Source organism: Pantherophis guttatus, chromosome 6, assembly GCF_059756535.1.
Source record: "Pantherophis guttatus breed Tessera chromosome 6, ASM5975653v1, whole genome shotgun sequence".
Classification (NCBI taxonomy): Eukaryota; Metazoa; Chordata; class Lepidosauria; order Squamata; family Colubridae; genus Pantherophis; species Pantherophis guttatus.
Genome location: NC_142068.1, coordinates 27,958,636 through 27,978,062, shown reverse-complemented (window position 1 = coordinate 27,978,062; position 19,427 = coordinate 27,958,636).

The following is a 19,427-nucleotide window of genomic DNA, read 5'->3' as shown; positions in this document are numbered from 1 at the left end:
GGGAACCACTACTCTAAACGGTTTACAGGATAACCATATTGCCCCAACATTCTTTTTTTTTTAAACAATTTTTTTTTCAGAACACCTATTTTCCGGGAGCTGTCCCAACATTCTGAGTTCTCATTTTACTGACCTTGGAGGGATGTAAGGTTGAGTCAACCTTAAGCCGGTCAGGATCAAACTCCTGGCACTGGGCAGAGTCAGCCTGCAATATTGCATTCTAACCACTAGGGCTCCTAAGTTTCCCAGATCTAGATTGACATTAGGACACAATCACACCAAGCCTAATCCTGATAGTGTTCTGAAGACACTGACCTGTTGGTTGGACATTCTAGGACTGATGGTGTCAAACTTTATTGGTACATTGGTGACTGGGTTTACAAAACACATGAAACCAAAATCGTGTGGCATGTTGTTTTATAAAATCAAGTATAAAATCAATGCATTTTCATTTACAGCAAAAATACACTGAGTCAACCCAGCCAATAAACCTTGTCTAAACAGGCCACAATTTGTGCAAACTTAGCCACGACAGATTCTATTGATACCTTTTAAAGTTAGTACTTCATTTTGTGGACTTTACGTTTTCAGATTCCTTGAAGTCCAGACTCTCAAAGAAGGAACTGCATTATTTGGCGGCAATTAATAGCAGTTACTGCTATTAGATCAGAGGTGGGTTTCAGCAGGTTCTGACCAGTTCTGGAGAACCGGTAGCGGAAATTTTGAGTACTTCGGAGAACTGGTAGTTAAAATTCTGAATGGCCCTACCCCCATCTATTCTCTGCCTCCAGGTGAGTCCCAGCTGATTGGGAGGAAATGGAGATTTTACAGTATCCTTCCCCTGCCACGCCCACCAAGCCATGCCACACCCACCAAGCTACACCCACAGAACTGATGGTAAAAAATTGTGAAACCCACCACTGTATTAGATCTCAAATCTTCTGCAGGGTTTCAGCCTCTGATCCTTTGCTCCCCCCAAAATACTGTGCACTATGTTGTCCAATCACCGGATGTCCTGTGGCTGGGACCCCAACGCAGGTTTCATGCATTACAAGCCTGAAAAAAGTTGAGCACCATCCTCCAGATCAGGGGTCTCCAATCTTAGCAACTTTAAACCTGGTGGACTTCAACTCCCAGAATTCTCCAGCCAGCTTTGCTGGCTGGGGAATTCTGGGAGCTGAAGTCCTCCAGGCTTAAAATTGCCAAGGTTGAAGACCCCTGCTCCAGTTCATTGATGGCCTTTTCCTCAATGCTGCCTTTTCCTCAGCTAGAACGACGGCGGCCCGAGGCTGTCATTTGCAATAGCCGTTTTGCACACGTTTTCCAAAGGGCCCCCTGTTTGTTCCGCTGCCCTTATCGCTTCCACCGCAGTCACCTCTCCTTGACCCTCCACCACTTCTGAGCGCCCCGGCCAATCAAGCGCTCGACTCCGCCGTTTTGGAAAATGCAAACCACTCGGGCGCTGCGAGGTCTCTTATTTCTATGGCAACCCGAGACAAGCAAAGGGGAGAGCTTTGAGATCAGAGCCGGCCGTGAATGAGCAACAAAAGACAAGGAAACTCCGGTGCGGAACCTAACAATTCTCTGAGCTGTGCTTACAACCGGCCCTTTCCCTGAACACAGGCAGCAAAGGGCGAGAAAGGGCTTTCCTACGCATTGCCTTCCGTCATTGAAGAGCGATTTGTACAATTTTGAACACACGTGCGTTCACGCAGGCACGCTCACGCACACCTTCATCCCGAATGTCTATGGAAATTGTCAGTCATCGAGGTTATGGTTGTCTCAAAGGTGCTTTTTTTCCCCCAAGAGGCAACTGGACTTTCTGGTTTTTCTCTGAAAAACGTTTCGCTTCTCATCGAAGATGCTTCTTCAGCTCTGACTGGATGGAAGGATTTATGAATCGAAAGCTATGAGCCCATGTGCTGATCAGGGCATAGGGAGAATTGTAACTTTAAATGTGAGAAAGTAAATGTATGGATTATGAATGAATTAAAATAAAGTAAATGAAAACTATATTACATCGTCCATCTGTGAAAGAAGCAAAGGATATAATGGCTTGAGTAAAGATAGCCTCATGCTGTGGAGCATAATTGAGGAATATAGGCACAAAGAAATGAAGCTACCGTTTTAATTCTGAATGAAAAAAACTAAAATGGATGTCATGAAGTTATTTGTTTAACAAATGTGCATGATGTTTCAATCTCCAAAGTAATTCTAGGCTGCTTACATAAAATCGAACTGATCTAAGTCATCTAAATTGTAGGTGTGTATGAAAACAGGAATCCATAGGTTGGTGATAGCTGCATACTAATGCCTCATTCCCAGGCATGAGGTCTGGGAAAAACTGTTTGATAATCCATGAGAATAAAACATCTGTTAGGTGAATTGAATGTGAATAGTAAAAAGATGATTTAAAAAAAAAAAGTTTGGTCATTCAGAAATCCATGAATGAGAATAAAAATGATGATGGTTTGGTGAATAACTGCTTAGAAAAATATATATTTGTTTTAAATACATAGCTTAAGAAATGTGATACATTTATATACAGAAATGAAATATTTCCTTAAAATACATATTCCCAGATATTTAAGAGAATTCAAGCAACAGGGGAAAACCCAAGTTATACCAATTTTCATAGAAACGTTAGTATTTATAGGAAGTATATGTCTTCAAGTAATTAAATTACCTAAAAAGTTATAAAATAGTTCCACAAGATCAGTGTGGAATAATATATAAGTGGCATATATTAGCATTTTGTGTTTAACTTTACTTTTCTTATGCTAAACATTATTTTGTTTATTTAATAAAGCTGGAAAGGGTTCCAGTATTAAATTAAAAACACGAAAAGATAAAATACATGTTTCACAAGTTTCTTATGAAATCTTTCTGAATGAAGAGGTAATTCCAGTTGTTAATCGATCAATATGCATAAAGTGTCACAAAGTGATCCAGCTAAAAAGTTGGAAATCCATATTTAGACAATACTAGTTTCAAAAATTTTCAATACACCATATAAAAGCTTACCTGGGAAGCTACCACTGGTGATCACAATTTTTCCAGATGTATGTCAATTAATATTCTCATATCAGAGATACAGTAATATTTTTAAAAACCAGACTACATGGGATGAATAATAACAGGAAATATCATCCTTAATCTTTGGGCTAAGATTGATGAAAGTGGCCCTAAATGACATGAGAGAAAAAGCTTCATAAATGTTTAAAAACTTTGTTTTTAAGAGGTTGCTTGAAATTGTCACAAAATGACTGCCGTTCCCAATCATGGTTGTCATGATTATCATATTGCTCCTCATTCACCAAATCTTCTAGTATCCCTGGAAGTTACCATTCCCTAACCCTAACCCTAACCATTCCAACTGACTTTCATATTTTTCCTTTTTCAAAATCACAACTAAGCACCGTTTTTCCTTACTAAGACTCTCAATTGGTTTATCTGGGGTAAAGAAACATTTATCAACTCTGAGGGACGAAGCAATGTCTTGTACCTGTCAATTTACATTTTTAAAAAAATCAAAAGAATCTAATTTAATGGCCTGGGTGGCAGAGAAACTTGCTGAGTTCCTAGGGAAGGGTTTACAGCATAGGCAACAGAAAGTTGTAGAATCACTTGAAACATCTGGTAATTCCTGAGCTAGTTGTTGTTAATCAAAGACTGGAAATGAATGAATAGTTCTCACAATGGAATGATAACAATAGTGTACATTAGAATGAGTGTTTCATATTTTATTCATCCAGGAGTTAAGAATGAATAGTGAGGAAGCTAAATTTGCAGAGGAAATAAAATGGGAAATTAAAATAATTTTTTAAATGAGAGCAAAGAGCTCCCAAAGTATCCTATCAAATGGGGAGAATACAAAAATGGGTATTCAAATGGGAAATATGATTCAATGTAAAAGCATTTAAAGTAAGATATATAGTGGCATAAATCTTAACAATCGCCATTATTTTAATTATTTTAATTCTTAGCTACCTGCTTATAATTCTAATTCTGAGAACTTTATTAACTCCAAATATTAACACCTAAACCATGATTGTCCCAACCTTTTGGCTTGCCTGGGCCATACTGAATGAAGAGGAGTTGTCTTTGGCCACATATAAAATATATAATATAGTTAATACATATAAATAAAAACTTCATTTTTTAATATTTATTTTCTTGTGGGGCTGAATTACTAGCTCTCTAGGGCCACATGTGGGCTGTGGGTTGGACATGCTTGATCTAAATAAAATGTAGATGTAAATGTAGTTTTAGAGTGGGGAGAGCAGAGATTGCAATTTTACACTGATAATAGAATAGGAACCCTTCAATATATGTCTTTATGATTAAAATATACATTTCAATAAAAAACTTCTAACCTAGACATTATATGTTACAAAAGTTCTCTGGCAATAAGGAATCCTGAAGTTCTCAGGAGTAAAAGGCTCCCAAACAGCTCTGCTATTAGAGATTTAATAAAAAGGAAGGAATTTTAGAAGTTTTTATCTAAATTCCAAATATTTTAGTCATGTCTGAATTTAAACCATAAAAATAAGAACATGACCCCATTCCAAAAATAAAAGAGTATATGCCACTGTAAAAACTAGATGGGCCTTTAGTCTGATTCAACTTGGTTCTCGTCATAGCCTCGTGTCTTTAAGTTTTCTTTTACCTCTATGACAACTTGTGATGACACAGTAATCATAGTTTGACAATGAATGGTCACACTAATTAGTTCCTACTTCTTTATGCAACTGTGCCAAAATCATCTTGGAAGGTCTCAAAATAAACAAACAAATGAAACAAAACATCCCCAATGCAAATGTGGCTTCTGTTTTTCAACTTCATTCTTAAGGTGCTTCCGAATTCTTTTGGTGGTGCTACTGAGCTTACTTTATTATTGGCAGTGATAGAGTAATTTTCTTATGGTCTTCTGCTCCTCCAACCCTTCCAGAACTTCCCTGGTTGCTCTCACTTCCCAATCTGAGAAAACTCAATGGGAGGAATCCCCTCATTATACGTTCCCTTGGTGTTCAGTAGAAATATAAGAAGCTAGGAAGGTTGCAAACTGCTGGAGAAAAGATTGAATGTAAGGGAGGACATTCACATGCATTTCTTGCCAGTTAGTGTAGGAGCCTCTTCTCTTGAGTGGAAATGCTCTTTCCCCTTGAAATAAGTCTTTAAAAAATCCCTTTTCTGAAACTGAATGAAAATTGGTAGAGGGGAAAAAGGAGAATTTTAAAAGGTGGTACTAGTTACATGGTCTTCCAGTGACTTTTCCTCTTGCTAATCAAAGAACATACATTTTGCTTTAGTGCATAATTATTTCATTACACACTACTTACATTTCAGTAAGGGTGGGAAACCTGAGAAGAACACATGATAATAAATCAAGTTCTTGGTGGCCACAGGAAAACCAGACAACGAGAAGATAAGAAATAACAGAATAACAGAGTTGGAAGGGACCTTGGAGATCTTCTAGTAAGTTCAACCCTGGGGTAAAATCCAGCAGGTTCTGACAGGTTCTGGAAAACCGGTAGCGTAAAATTTGAGTAGTTCAGAGAACTGGCAAATACCACCTCTGGCTAGTGGGTGGGAATGGAGATTTGCAATATCCTTCCCCCAGGAGTGGGGAGGGAATAGAGATTTTGCAGTATCCTTCCCCTGCCATGCCCACCAAGCCATGCCCACCAAGCCACACCACGCCCACCAAGCCACACCCACAGAACCGGAAGTAAAAAAAAAATGGATTTCACCACTGGTTCAACCTCCTTCTTAGGCAGCAAACCCTGGCCTATGCCATTTCAACCAATGGTTGTCCAATCTCTTCTTTAAAATTCCCAGTGTTGGAGCATTCACAATTTCTGGAGACAAGTTGTTCCACTGATTAATTGTTCTAACTGTCAGGAAATTTCTCCTTAGTTCTAAGTTGCTTCTGTCCTTGATTAGTTTCCATCTATTGCTTCTTGTCCTGCCTTCAGGTGCTTTGGGGCAACCCCTGAGATATTGGAACAGTCATGTCACCCTTAGTCCTTCTTTTCATTAAACTAGACATACCCATTATTCCAGCAACTGTTCTTTATATACAGTATTTTAGCTTCCACTCCCCTAACATCTTTGTTGCTAGATAGGGAATGCTATGTTTTCATCCAAAGATTGCATTCTGTCTTCTTGATCTCGTGGAGAAAGAAATATTCTGAGCTCTTCTTTATGAACCTACTGTACTCAGCTGAAATTTGTACCAACTTTTCATTTCCCATGATGCTATGAAACTTCTAGCAATCTTTGCAAGCTGAGCCACTAATTTAGAATATTTCCTCTATTTTCTCTATAACTGCAAGGTGAAAATTTCTTACTGATGCAAACTCTTCCTTTTCCCTCTTGAAGTGACAGCTGTTTGACATTTCATCATGGTTCTCATATTGGAACTTTGCAGAAGTCCTATGTAGCAGCCAGTTAGCTTTATTTTTATTTTTACTTTTTTTCCCATGCCATGAGAAACCAACTGAGTACAAGAGGAATATCAAAGCCAGAGGGAGTGATGGCTCTCAGAAAAGTAGGGGAGAAGTGAGGACATTTGCAGAATGGTGCACAAATCTGCTAATGATTTAGAGAGACTAAAATGGCAACTATGTGGGGGGAAAAAACAGAGGATTCAGTACCGTTACTAAAAACTGCATTAAAGCAGGGGTGAAATCCAGCAGGTTCTGACAGGTTCTGGAGAACCAGTAGCAGAAATTTTGAGTAGTTTGGAGAACTGGCAAATGCCACCTCTGGCTGGCCTCAGAGTGGGGTGGGAATGGAGATTTTGCAATATCCTTCCCCCAGGAGTGGGGAGGGAATGGGGATTTTGCAGTATCCTTCCCCTGCCACGCTCACCAAGCCACATCACGCCCACCAAGCCACGCCCACAGAACTGGTAGTAAAAAAATAATAATTTCACCACTGCATTAAAGACAGTTGTACTTAAGTTCTCCCATTGGCTTCATTATTCTTGCATAGAATAGTAGGGATTTTTATGGTATTCTCAGTAACACAATCCCAACAATACTCTCATTTCCAGCATTTGTTGACTAGTGAATAGCTTTACCGGCTCAACACTGATAAAAACTCACAGTTACAAAAGCAGTTTTTCCACACACTGGATATTCAGAGGAAAGAAGAGGATCTTTTAAAATGCAATCTTAGTTTGGCATTTCATTAGTCACATCAGCATTTCAGGAATGCGTAGCCAGTTTTGAAAGATCAATCTCTGGACTTTAAGACTACAAGCTGTATTCATCACCTCACTCCGCTCTCAGGAAATATGGCAATATGACAATCATATATTAATCATCCCTTTGTAATGGGGAACATGCTAATGCTAAAACTTGACTCTTGCCTGTAATAATGTCAGCTATTTATAATCGTGCTCTACCTGTTTGGCAGCTAATCCAGGGTGGCAAACATTTGCATGTCTTGCTTTTTCTAAAAAATACCTGCCTAAGAAGTAGTTGTCATGATAAAAACCAATATTTCCCAACCTTATGTTCTCCAAAAGTGGTTGGGACAAACTCCTGCACTTCCCAAGAATTCTGGGAATTGTGTTGAGACTGTATTTTGAAATCCTGAGAATTCCTGTGACAATTTATGCAAAACCCCACCATATTTAGAAAGCCTGATTGAGACCATTGCCTAATATTAGATAAGGCTGGCAGTCACCTTTTGCTAGTTTCTTCACATTCTCTGGAAATGAATGCTGTTTCAATGTGCCTATGCTTTAAACGCTGTATTCCAGTGAAATACAGAAGTTGACTGAATCTCAAAGCAATTTTGGCACCCACTGAATGGAAGCTACTCAACTATGGCAACTATGATAAGCAGCAAATTTTTAAAAAAATCATAATTTCATATTTTACTTCGTCCTGATGAGCATAAGGAGAAGGAACATGTGGTTATAATTCAGGACGGAGAAAAATGCCAAAAATGACAGTTGTTGCCCTTCTCCATATCAAAACTGCATGGACATGTCCAAATAGTTTCTAGGAGTCAAGACTCACTTGAAGGCACGCATGCATACACACACACACACGAAGCTAATTTACAGAGCATAAATAAAGTACAGACAGAACAACAAAGCAATTCTCAGTCACCTTGGAAGAATTACTACATTATTTCAGGGTTTTTTATGGACTGAAATAGCATGAGTCTAATGTTGGATCTCATGCAGATGAGGAGAGGGAAACTTATATTGTTGATGAAAGAAGAACACCCTACTGGGAGTGGTGGCACTTGAAGCATAATCTCTGTTGAAGATTTGAATTTATGGTGGTTGATGTATTAGTAGAAGGCCCATCTTTAATTAGGCAGGTTATATGTGACTTCTAAACTAAGGCTATAAAATTTCTTCCATGGGAGTAAGCAACATTGAACTTCGTGACCTATCTGTCTGCACATTATGCAATGACATAGTTATTTCATATTTCCCAGGTTTACACAAATGGCTAAACTTCAGTTCCTGCTGATTGCACAGGTGTCCATAAATACCTTCATTGCATGCTTTGCCTGAATTCTAGTTTTAAAATTTTTACTAGATGATCTTCATTGTAAATGAAATGTTCAAAAAAATTTCCATTCTTCAAAGCAAAGAACCAGTTTCCAGAATCTTCTAAAAACTGAGGGCATCTTTCAGATATAAAAAATATTAAGTGGATGCCCCACTGATCTTTGCTTATAAATATTTATCCAGTAACGGAGTCTACAATACAATGAGATTTGAGTGTGAATATCCTTAGTACAACCTCACAATTCTTTTAAATTGGTATTTTGTAACTGGCCACTGATTGTGACAGCTAGTTGTGAATATCACCCCTAACAACCATTTACTTTAAATAACCCCAAACATATTCTCGTGTATTCTGTATTTGCGTATTCGTGTATTCTGTTTCTCTTTCTTCCCAATTGATGATTTTCTTGTAGCTTAGGTCTTGTAACTGGCTCCCAAATGTTAAGACCTTATGCTAAGGCATGAACAATGGTTTATTAAAGATAAACAATCCACATTAGGATTTTGCATATACAGTATGTGAACCAAATCAGTGAATGTTCCTTTTCAGTAAAAACCCAAACTCAGTGCCTTGAATTTAACTGGAAAATACATTTTATGTGGCTTGTACATTATTTTTCTTGTACTTTATATACGGTATATCCATGAAGCAATTGGCAATAAATTCGTTCTTATCACCCATCTCCTCTCGCTTATGACTGTATGACTGTAACTTGTTGCTGTCTCCTTACGATTTATATTGATTGTTTCCTAGTATGATTCGATTGCTTATTTGTACCCTATGACTATCATTAAGTGTTGTACCTTATGATTCTTGATGAATGTATCAATTCTTTGGAGCATATACACCAAAGACAAATTCCTTGTGTGTCCAATCACACTTGGCCAAGAATTTTACTCTATTCTATTCTATTCTATTCTAGTCTAAATAACAAACCTACCCTTCTGTAAGGGGCGTGGTGGCTCAGTGGCTAAGATGCTGAGCTTGTCGATCAAAAGGTCGGCAGTTCAGCGGTTCGAATCCCTAGTGCCGCATAACGGGGTTACTTGTCCCAGCTTCTGCCAACCTAGCAGTTCGAAAGCACATAAAAAATGCAAGTAGAAAAATAGGGACCACCTTTGGTGGGAAGGTAACAGTGTTCCGTGTGTCTTTGGCATTTAGACATGCCGGCCACATGACCATGGAGACATCTCCAGACAGCGCTGGCTCTTCAGCTTTGAAACGGAGATGAGCACTGCCCCCTAGAGTCAGGAACGACTAGCACATATGTGCAAGGGGAACCTTTACCTTTGTTTTAGGCTTCTGTATCTGAATACGGTATTAAACTTCAGTGACTACCAGTTGATTGGTTGCCCCTGCTCATGAGAGAAACCAATAGGAAAATGTATACAACTGAGGTATATAGTCAGCTTCATATCAATGGAATGAGTAAAGCAATCTACTCAGCTGAGCTGTGTGGTCCTTTCCATGCTATGTATAGTAATACACATGAAAAGGACTCTTGTAAAATCTCAATTAACGAAACTCTATTTGGAAGCAGAATATTTTAGGTAAATCATGATTTTGGCATGCTATAGTTATTGCCACACACCTTTGTCAAGTCTTTCCGTCCTGTCCACGGATGAAACATGCCTTCTCTTGATTATATATCCAGGTTCTCTTTTTTTGGTGCATGGACACAGAAAGCTCTCCCTGAGGGTAGAGCAAAGGTGAATTCTACAGTCCTTGTGAGGAGGAGGAAAAGAGCCAGTAGGCCAAGAACAGTCTTCATAATAGATGAGTAATTTATAAAAAGAAAATTATTTTATTAATCAGGTTTGGGATTAGGCAGAATGGCTCTTCTCCAATTCTATGAAGTAAAGGTGCCTGTAAATACAGTTTTGATGAATGAAAGGAATGTCTCTTAAGATATGACCAAGGGACAGCTGATCTCCATGATTGTGTTTCTTCCTAATGGGTCCCACTTTTCCCCAACACAAGTGATTTGGCCAGATATCGCCCAGGTGTATTCTTGAAAATTATATGATTAGCAAATGACTCTTTCTTTTTGATATTTGGCCAAGGAAGTGGAAATCTCAAACCTGCATATTTTAGACAATTCATGCTGGAAGTGGAAAAAGAGCACACAGAGAGTTACTTTTCTCCCCCTAAGAAATCCTAGAAGATTATGAGTATCCTTAATCATCTGACGAGGAGCAGTGTCTGCTGGAATGTAAACTCTCATTTTATGCTCTGTAATATAAACCTAACATCTTGGAAACATTGGAAACACCCCTAATCTCCAGTGACCTCTTTCTAAGGAAGCTATTGGCTATTCTCAGCATCCCTGAAACTTCTTGTCACTGTGAAATCAAATGCTATAAAATACCGCTGAATGTACAAGAGAGGAAAATATTTATTCATTCAGCTGTAAGCTAATTCTCCCAGAGGATTTATGAAAATTTACAATACCCAAGAAATACACTGTCTGATGCCATACCAATAAAGATATTTATAAATTTAACATGATTTCATACAAGTTAAATCCTCAGATGACGGTCCTGATTTATATCCGCCTTATCCAATCTGGTACTTTTCCTGTGTGCCGGGACTAAAATCCCCAAGACTCCCAGCCAGCAGTCTTAATAGATAGGAAGTGGGAAGTGCTGTGTTGAAGGTCTAAAGCAGATTGTAGATTTTCCACCATTTTTTCATTGCCTTCTTGCTTCGTATTATTCAAATCTTTTCAAGGTTATTTTTGTAATTCTGAGATTGAATATTCTGGTTTTAAAACAAAGTTGTATCAATCTTTCACATTCAAGTCTCTGTGCATTAGTTATGTTAATAAAATACTGTAAATTGGGAGCAACTCCCATCACTTTTATACAGGGATGAAATTCAGCAGGTTCTGACAGGTTCTAGAGAACCGGTGGCAGAAATTTTTAGTAGTTCGGAGAACCGGCAAATACCACCTCTGGTTGGTCCCAGAGTGGGGTGGGAATGGAGATTTTGCAATATGTACACTGAGAGCGTATGCACCAAGACAAATTCCTTGTGTGTTCAATCACACTTGGCCAATAAAGTATTCTATTCTATTCTATTCTATTCTATTCTATTCTATTCTATTCTATTCTATTCTATTCTATTCTATTCTATTCTATTCTATTCTATTCTATTCTATTCTATTCTATTCTATTCCCAGGGGAAAGAAAGTTGTTATGATTGCAACCCCACACTATCTCCACCTCCTCCCTCCTGTTTCCACAGCTTGCCCAGCCACCACTATGGCAGCCCTGAAGACTCCCATTAAAGATGGCTCCAGGGCTGACACCCTGATTTTCTGGTTGCAATTAATATATTGGAGTATATGAAAATATGGGGATTCCAAAGAAACTATTTATTGTACATCAGTTTGCCTTAATCATAAAAATTTATAAATGGTTCAGATATCATTGTCCTCCATTTGCAGCCATCCCATAATTCCCATTACATCCACTATTACTTTTCTTTCAAGAAAAATAGGCTATTGGGGAATTAAAAACAGAATAACTATATTTGTAAGGTCAAGGGCCATCTTAGTGGAATCTTAGTGGAATCTTTTCACTAAGGGTTACAATACACTAATTTGTACAACAGCATAACATGCTCCATATATCACTTGATTGCCACAATTTCCTAAGAAAGAACAAGTTAAGGAATCTGATGTGATAATTTGCTTATCAAGATTGTCCTCAATCCATTTCTATTTATGGGTATTTCTGATAGCAAAAAATATGCATTGTTTGCTATCAGTGCACCCGAAGGCCAGACAAGGAATAATGGATAGAAACTGAACAAGGAGAGATTCAAATTGGAAATGAGAAATTTTCTGGCAGTGAGAACAAATCAACCAATGGAACAGCTTGTCTTCAGAAGTTGTGGGAGCTTCATCGCTGGAATCTTTCAAGAAGAGACTGGACTGTCACTGCGTTATTTTATTTACCAGCTGAGCTCATTATTTCTGGACTGTCAGACTCTCCGTAGCTTTGCCAACTTCTTATCAGTAAGCTACGTGTTTCCGTATCCACCCACATTCCTTCACTTGCTCTTCACACACTCCTTCCTTTGTTCTCTTGCCAGCAAGGTCCGGCTGAAAGATAGCCGGCCCGAATTACTTTCAAAAATGTAACAATTAACTTTTCTTAGTTAGTGAGGTGTTTTATTTTCTTTATAACAAATAAATGAGTTTTATTAGAAACCTTCTTCGCGTTTTCTTTATCAGATTATTGCAACAAGGAATAAGCCTCGATTCATCTACTCTAAACCAGGGTAATTAGTCCCAGAGCCAAACATGGAATTAATAAATGCCCTGCCATTTGTCAGAAATGGTGTAGAGTCTCCTGCTTGGGTGGGGAGTTGGACTAGAAGACCTACAGGGTCTTCTTGTAGTCATTGACTAATGCTGCCCAAATTCAAATAGGAGAAAAACGTTGCTAACCTTAGTGTCACATGGTGTTTCCTTACATAGGCCATATTTTTAGTACCTTTTCATTTTATGAGTTTATGCTAACTCTAACCCACATTTGCATCTGGGAAATGCCCATCTTTTTAAAATTTAGAATGAACAATTCATTTTGTTCTTATTGCTGCTTTCACTTTGAGGAGGTGTTGGTGGTGGTGCCAGCATTAGATAATTATATTCAGAGACTAAAGGGATTCCGGAACTAATTATTGCTAATCAAACCAAGTTCATTTAGAACATATATCCAATATATCCTTATTTTATGATTCTTTAGGACTCTTCTACCCATGAATTTGCTTTTATTGCACCCCTGATGTATATTCTCCTATTTAAAAAGAACTATATATCTGTAATTGTATTTATGATTATACATGTACTAAAGTTTTGGAAAATATTATCAATAGGGATCATATGATACCAGTTTACATTGTTTTTGGAGCGTGGTAAAGGAATACCTTATTTAATCAGAAGTTGGTATAGTTAATTGTTCACGCTGCTGATATATTGGTGTGGAACTTTTTGATTGGTTGTCACTGATTTTTTTTCTTGTTTCATCATTTCAGTTTTTAAATGAAATTTTAATTGGTTTAAATGTTTTGTTTGATATTGCTTTAAGTTTTATTGAGAGATTTGTTTCCAGAAAACCATGGGAAAGGAAAAGAATAAAAGAAAAGATAAACAGTAACCTGAACAGGTCTTCATCTACCCAAAGTAATGATAAAAGCATACAAATCGAACACACATTTTTGCTTAATTTGACCTTGTGCTTCTCAGAATGAACTCTCAGTTACTCAAACTCATAATTTTCAACCTACTTACTGGTGGATGACTCACTCTTGAATCATTTCTGATGGACATGAAATTTTTTTCTTTGACTTCCCTAGTAAGACATTTGTATGACTGGTTTCTGTAAATTCTCACAACTACTTACGGAACATGGGAAGAACTAGAAAGGTAGTCCCATTTGCCTGAAAATATTTAGCTAATTACATGCAGGTCTATTTTGTGTAATACTAAAATAGGTTGCTTGGAAGATTGGTAAAATATCTGTTAATTACTCTATGGAATGTGTGGCTAGGAAGTTCAGAAGCAATTAAACTCTGGGACAATGTATTAGAGACATGATTTCACAAAATAACTAGAAAGAGATGACCTGATCATTAATTTTGAATATTTAAATGTTGGGAAACATATGTTCATTCATTCATTCATACTTAGGGGCTTTTAGAGTCAAGTCAAACTTTGAACATATTCAAGATCTGAAGATTTTAGGATTATTATGTGAAAGTCACTAGGTTTCTTATTTATTATAATCCTATTTTTTTAAGTTTAAGTTATCCTGTTTTTTCCTTTCTGTCTCTCTCTCTGTACATCACCATTATTTCTGATACTGCAATAGGCATAGTAAATAAGACCTGGTAAATAGCTTCAATTATGAAGATAATTTGAATGGGTAAGGTGGTGCTGTCAATTTACTCAGTCTGTGGTATTCATGCGTAAAAACCAGTTTCAACATCCTTCTCCTCAGCACTATGTGGAGTAATATTGGATATCATAGCTGACCTATTTAGAGAATGAGTTCCAGATGTCCCTGCACTCTCAAAGAAATCATTTATTTCCTTGAGTTGCTTTTGATTTTTATTCCACAAAGAACATCCAAGCATCAGTTTTGTTGATGAAATCTGGATGACAAAGGATGGCATGCTAAATTGACAACACCTCAGGCATTTGGTGAGCTTGTCTTGACCTGCAGACAGTATGACTTAGGTCAGGGTGAACCTCTGCCTATGAAACATATTATTTAGATGGCATTTCGGCTTGGGGGTTTCAATAGGCTATACTTAGGGTCCAAACTGCATCCACCGTTTATTTCTTAGTTTATAGCATTCTACAAAGAAAGAGAGCCTCTGTGATGGACTGAGGGAGAAATATTGATCAATTTCATTCCCTTTGAAATGTGCCAGGCTTGGAAAATATTACTTCCTTCCCAGGTCTCAGCCTTAGACACCTTCAGGGCAAGAACAGAGAAACTACTTTTCAGGATCAAGTCAGCCTTGGAGAAGAGAAAAGATGTCTACAAAGTAGAGTTATTTTCTGTATCCCTCTGTTTTCTTCTCATTAAGAAAAGAAAAAATGGCAATTTCAAAGATCCTTCCCTTTCTCAAAAAACAAAAAACATTTCAATAAACTTTGGTTGAAGGTTCTTGGCTGCCTACATCAGATAGAAAGAAAAACCGGTTTCCAGGCTTAGGGCTTCTTTGCAGTGCTGCTACTCTCCCATGTATTTCTGGGATTTGACCTCTTCATCTATTTTGGCTTGGGGATGGCTTGATGTTCTTTCCACAGTGCATTCACCATGGCCCCTGATTGGCAGAATTACTCTTATCAGTCCTGCCTCCATATTCCCATTTTTGTTATCATTCAGGCTTAGAAGAAGAAAGTGGCAGAGGGCAGAGGTAGGTTTCAGCAGATTCTGACTAGTTCTGGAGAACCAGTAGCAGAAATTTTGAGTTGTTTGGAGAACCGGTAAATACCATCTCTGCCTCCCGAGTCCCAGATGATTGGAAGGAAATGGGGATTTTGCAATATCCTTCCCCCAGGAGTGGGGAGGGAATGGGGATTTTACAGTATCCTTCCCCTGCCATGCCCACCAAGCCACGCCAAGCAAGCCAGACCCACAGGTGGGCGTGGCTTGGTGGGCATGGTAGTGCCCGGTAATTTTTTTACCGGTAATTTTTTTTACCGGTAGTAAAAAAATTTGAAACCCACCACTGGCAGAAGGGTTGCCAATGTCGACATTAAAAAAAAAGAACAAAGGCAGGTCCATAATATCTGGTTCCACTATTCATTAATGAATTTGTAAGATCAAAAGTCAAGCCTATCTTTTCATTGTTTCATCAGTAAATCTGCAAACAAATAAGGCTCAGGTTTACAGTGTTCTACTAACAAAATTGTAGGGAAAAAGAGAAGGGGGCATCCTTGCCTGAGCAGATAGCAATCGATTGATATATTTGCATACAATGAATGAAGCACGACAATGAATGAAGGCAGCATTACCTAAAGCACTTCAAGTCAGAAAATATTACTTTTGAGACTTAGCAGAAAGAAAGAAATAGAGGTAGCTTTCCTAGAGGAGTGGGAGCAAACAGAGCATGGCATAGTGTATACCTGCCCATTCAAAGAAAGTATTCCTCCTCTCCAGCCAATGTTCAGTGGTCAGTCCTCATGCTGGATCAAGCTGATAACGTAGATCAGCCCTCAGAGGTAACTTTGAATTGATCAAAGGGCTTGCTCAGCAACTCCATGTGCCTTCATTACCACAGAACTTTTCAACACTTGGTACATTTCACAATAAGGCTGTATCCCTGTCTCCTTAAATGGAAGAACCTACACAGAGTGAAACCCTACTTATTAGGGACATTTCCATGTATTTCAAAGGTTGCACTTACTAAAGCTATTGGATCCCTCAAAAGTAATCATTTTGTGCCACAGGAGATTCAGACATGACAGCAGATAGACCAGGGACTAGCAGCATTTGTACTTTCAGAGATAGAGCTAAGCAGCCATTTACTTTGTTTTGAATGTTAGGCTAATCTGTTATTATATAATGCATTCAGTATACAATCTCTATCTTGAGACTGACTTTGAATTGCCATTTGTTGAAATGTCTAATGTAAATTTTGGTCCTTTTGTCTTCCACTCATTTTCTGCTTTTTGTAATGTTTTGCTTGATGAAGAGTTCTAAGGAACTAAAAGCTGTTCATTTGTGTCATTTACATTAATCTTAGTAAAGCAACTCTTATCCAACAGAAATATCTATCTATCTATCTATCTATCTATCTATCTATCTATCTATCTATCTATCTATCTATCCTCTATCACAGAGTTCCCAAAATGGTCAATATCAATCTTCAAGGATTGATGTTGACTAGCACAGAGAACATGTGAATTCACAGCTGCCAGTTCTTTACTGATGTTGGTCTTCATATGCATCAAGTTCTTCCCAAGAATTTAGGATGTCATAATGTATTGGCACAGAATACATGTTGATCCAAGCAGTGTGGCCTTCTGTGACTGATAGAGGAAATTTTGTTAATGTGCAGATTTTCTATGTGCTGTCCACTATTTTTTGACATGGCACCCAATGTGTCCATAACTACTGGACCATCCCATGTCCAGTTTATACCATAATCTTTCAACTTCAGTTTTCAGATCTTGATGCTTTGTGATATTCTTCAATTATTGGTCTTCTATTGTCTTTCCCCTTGTATTGCCACATTAATTATCCATTTCCATACTTTCTTATTTTCAACCAGTTAAATCTGGTTTGTAATGAACTAAGATTTTTTGCATTTGCGGTTGGTAATCCTACAATATTTTAACTTGCTCATTTTTATTACTGTTTCACCTCTATGTTCCTACCATATTTTTATTAGTGGCACATGATAATTTTTACAGATGTTCCAGTAAATCATGTTGGTAACTATGCTATATTGTTGTTGTTTCTATTTATTTGTGGATCTTCTTGGATCAGCAGAATATATCATCTATTGTTTCTTCTGCTTCTTCACACAATCTATTATTATTAATATTATTTGTAGTACTATTAATTAAAGTAGAATTCATTAAATTACTTTCATCTAATAAATGTTTAGGATTAATGAGCAATCTGAAACTTCATGAAGGGGTCAATGAGCTGAAGAATTTGGGACCACTGATTTATACTATCTATCCATCTATCCATCTTCCATCCATCCATGGATACATATAACTGTGATGACATTTGCTTGATAAGGCAATGACATATCTCTGAATTACAACTCCTGGCTTCTCTCATTCTTGGCTTAAGTGAGATCTGAATATCTGGGAGTTAGAGTTCAATTACATATGGAAATATTTGCATATGTAATTAAATACTACTGCATTATGCTATACTGTTGTGATAATTCCTAGAGAGGGTATTCCAAAAATATTGGTAGAGCATTTGGTGCTTGAAATCTTGGTCTATTTCTGAAACTCACCAAGTCATTTTATCAAGGAAAGTGCTGATGAGGGCAGTAGAAAGACCATTGCTTTTACCTGTTTTATGTGGAAATTTGAAATGGCTATCTCTGAGCATCCAATAATTTTTTCCCACTTGGAAATCAGATGTGGATTTTGTGCTTGAGGTGGAAAAAACAGATTTTTATTGACTATTTGCTTCAGATGTTGTTGTGATTCTGCTTCTGTTCTCTTGTTTTATAACTCACTTTTGGGATCATACTTTAATGTTGGTGTGTGGGTGAATGTGCTAGTATACATATACACACAGACACACAGCTAGTTTGAATCTTGTAACAACTTTTTATGAAGCTTACCTGTAACAGACCCTTTACGGTTCTGTTTTTTATACATTCACTGTTGACATAATCTGAATGACTCAAGACTACAGACCTACTGCCATTTAAAGACTTTCATATCCATTTTTGACATCTAAGATGTCTAAGAAAACAAGGTGTTGGGTTGATTGCTTGACAAGTTGCTGAAAGGATTTGCCTCTTATCCATAAATCCAACATGAATTCCACAGGGCACTTTTACAACCCAAAGAACATGTAAAAACCTCTAAAGGAATCTCACTAACGTGGACTGTATAAGCAAGAGTGAATGCAAAAAGCAAGCTAAGGGAAATCTGAAGCACCACTCACAAACTCAAGATAAGACAGCTGCAACAAGACAACATAGCCTTAGAGCCACATCAAACATGCTGCATTTACATCATCTTGACTTTTTGTTCTTTTAGTTTTATGTTTATATAGAGTGGGGGTGGGGGGGAAGAAATGTAATGCGTGACCAATGATCTTCTAAATACTTACCTCTGGGAATTTCCATAAAGCATAGCATAATGCTTCAGGGCAGGATTTTGAGGCTGAAATCTAAAGCCTTGCTTGGGAGAAAGCCTTTAAATGTAAGTTTAATTCATTGAGAAGGGAAATAATTCACACTACTTTATAAATAGAGGGTATTTGTGCATGTATACTTAGAAGGATTGCCCCCGAAGCAAAGCATGGACAGACAATTTAGGAGGTCTTGAAGTAGCTCTATGGAGCCTTCAACAGGATACAGGACTTCAGGGCTTCAAGAGATTGGATAGGGACTTGATGGCTTACAAAGTACCCCTGAAATGCACCATGCAGCAATACTCACAATTCATTAGCAACTCGTCCCATTTACTTTGTATGTGTTTTGTTGTATTCTAGTTGGATATCACCTGATTTCAACCAACAATGTCTTGATGAATAAACAAAAAGCATAAATAGTCAAGTGTAGAATGCTACAAGTTAAGTTTGGATATCCAAAGCAGAAGTGGGTTTTAGCAGGTTCTGACCAATTCTGGAGAACCATTAGCAGAAATTTTGAGTAGTT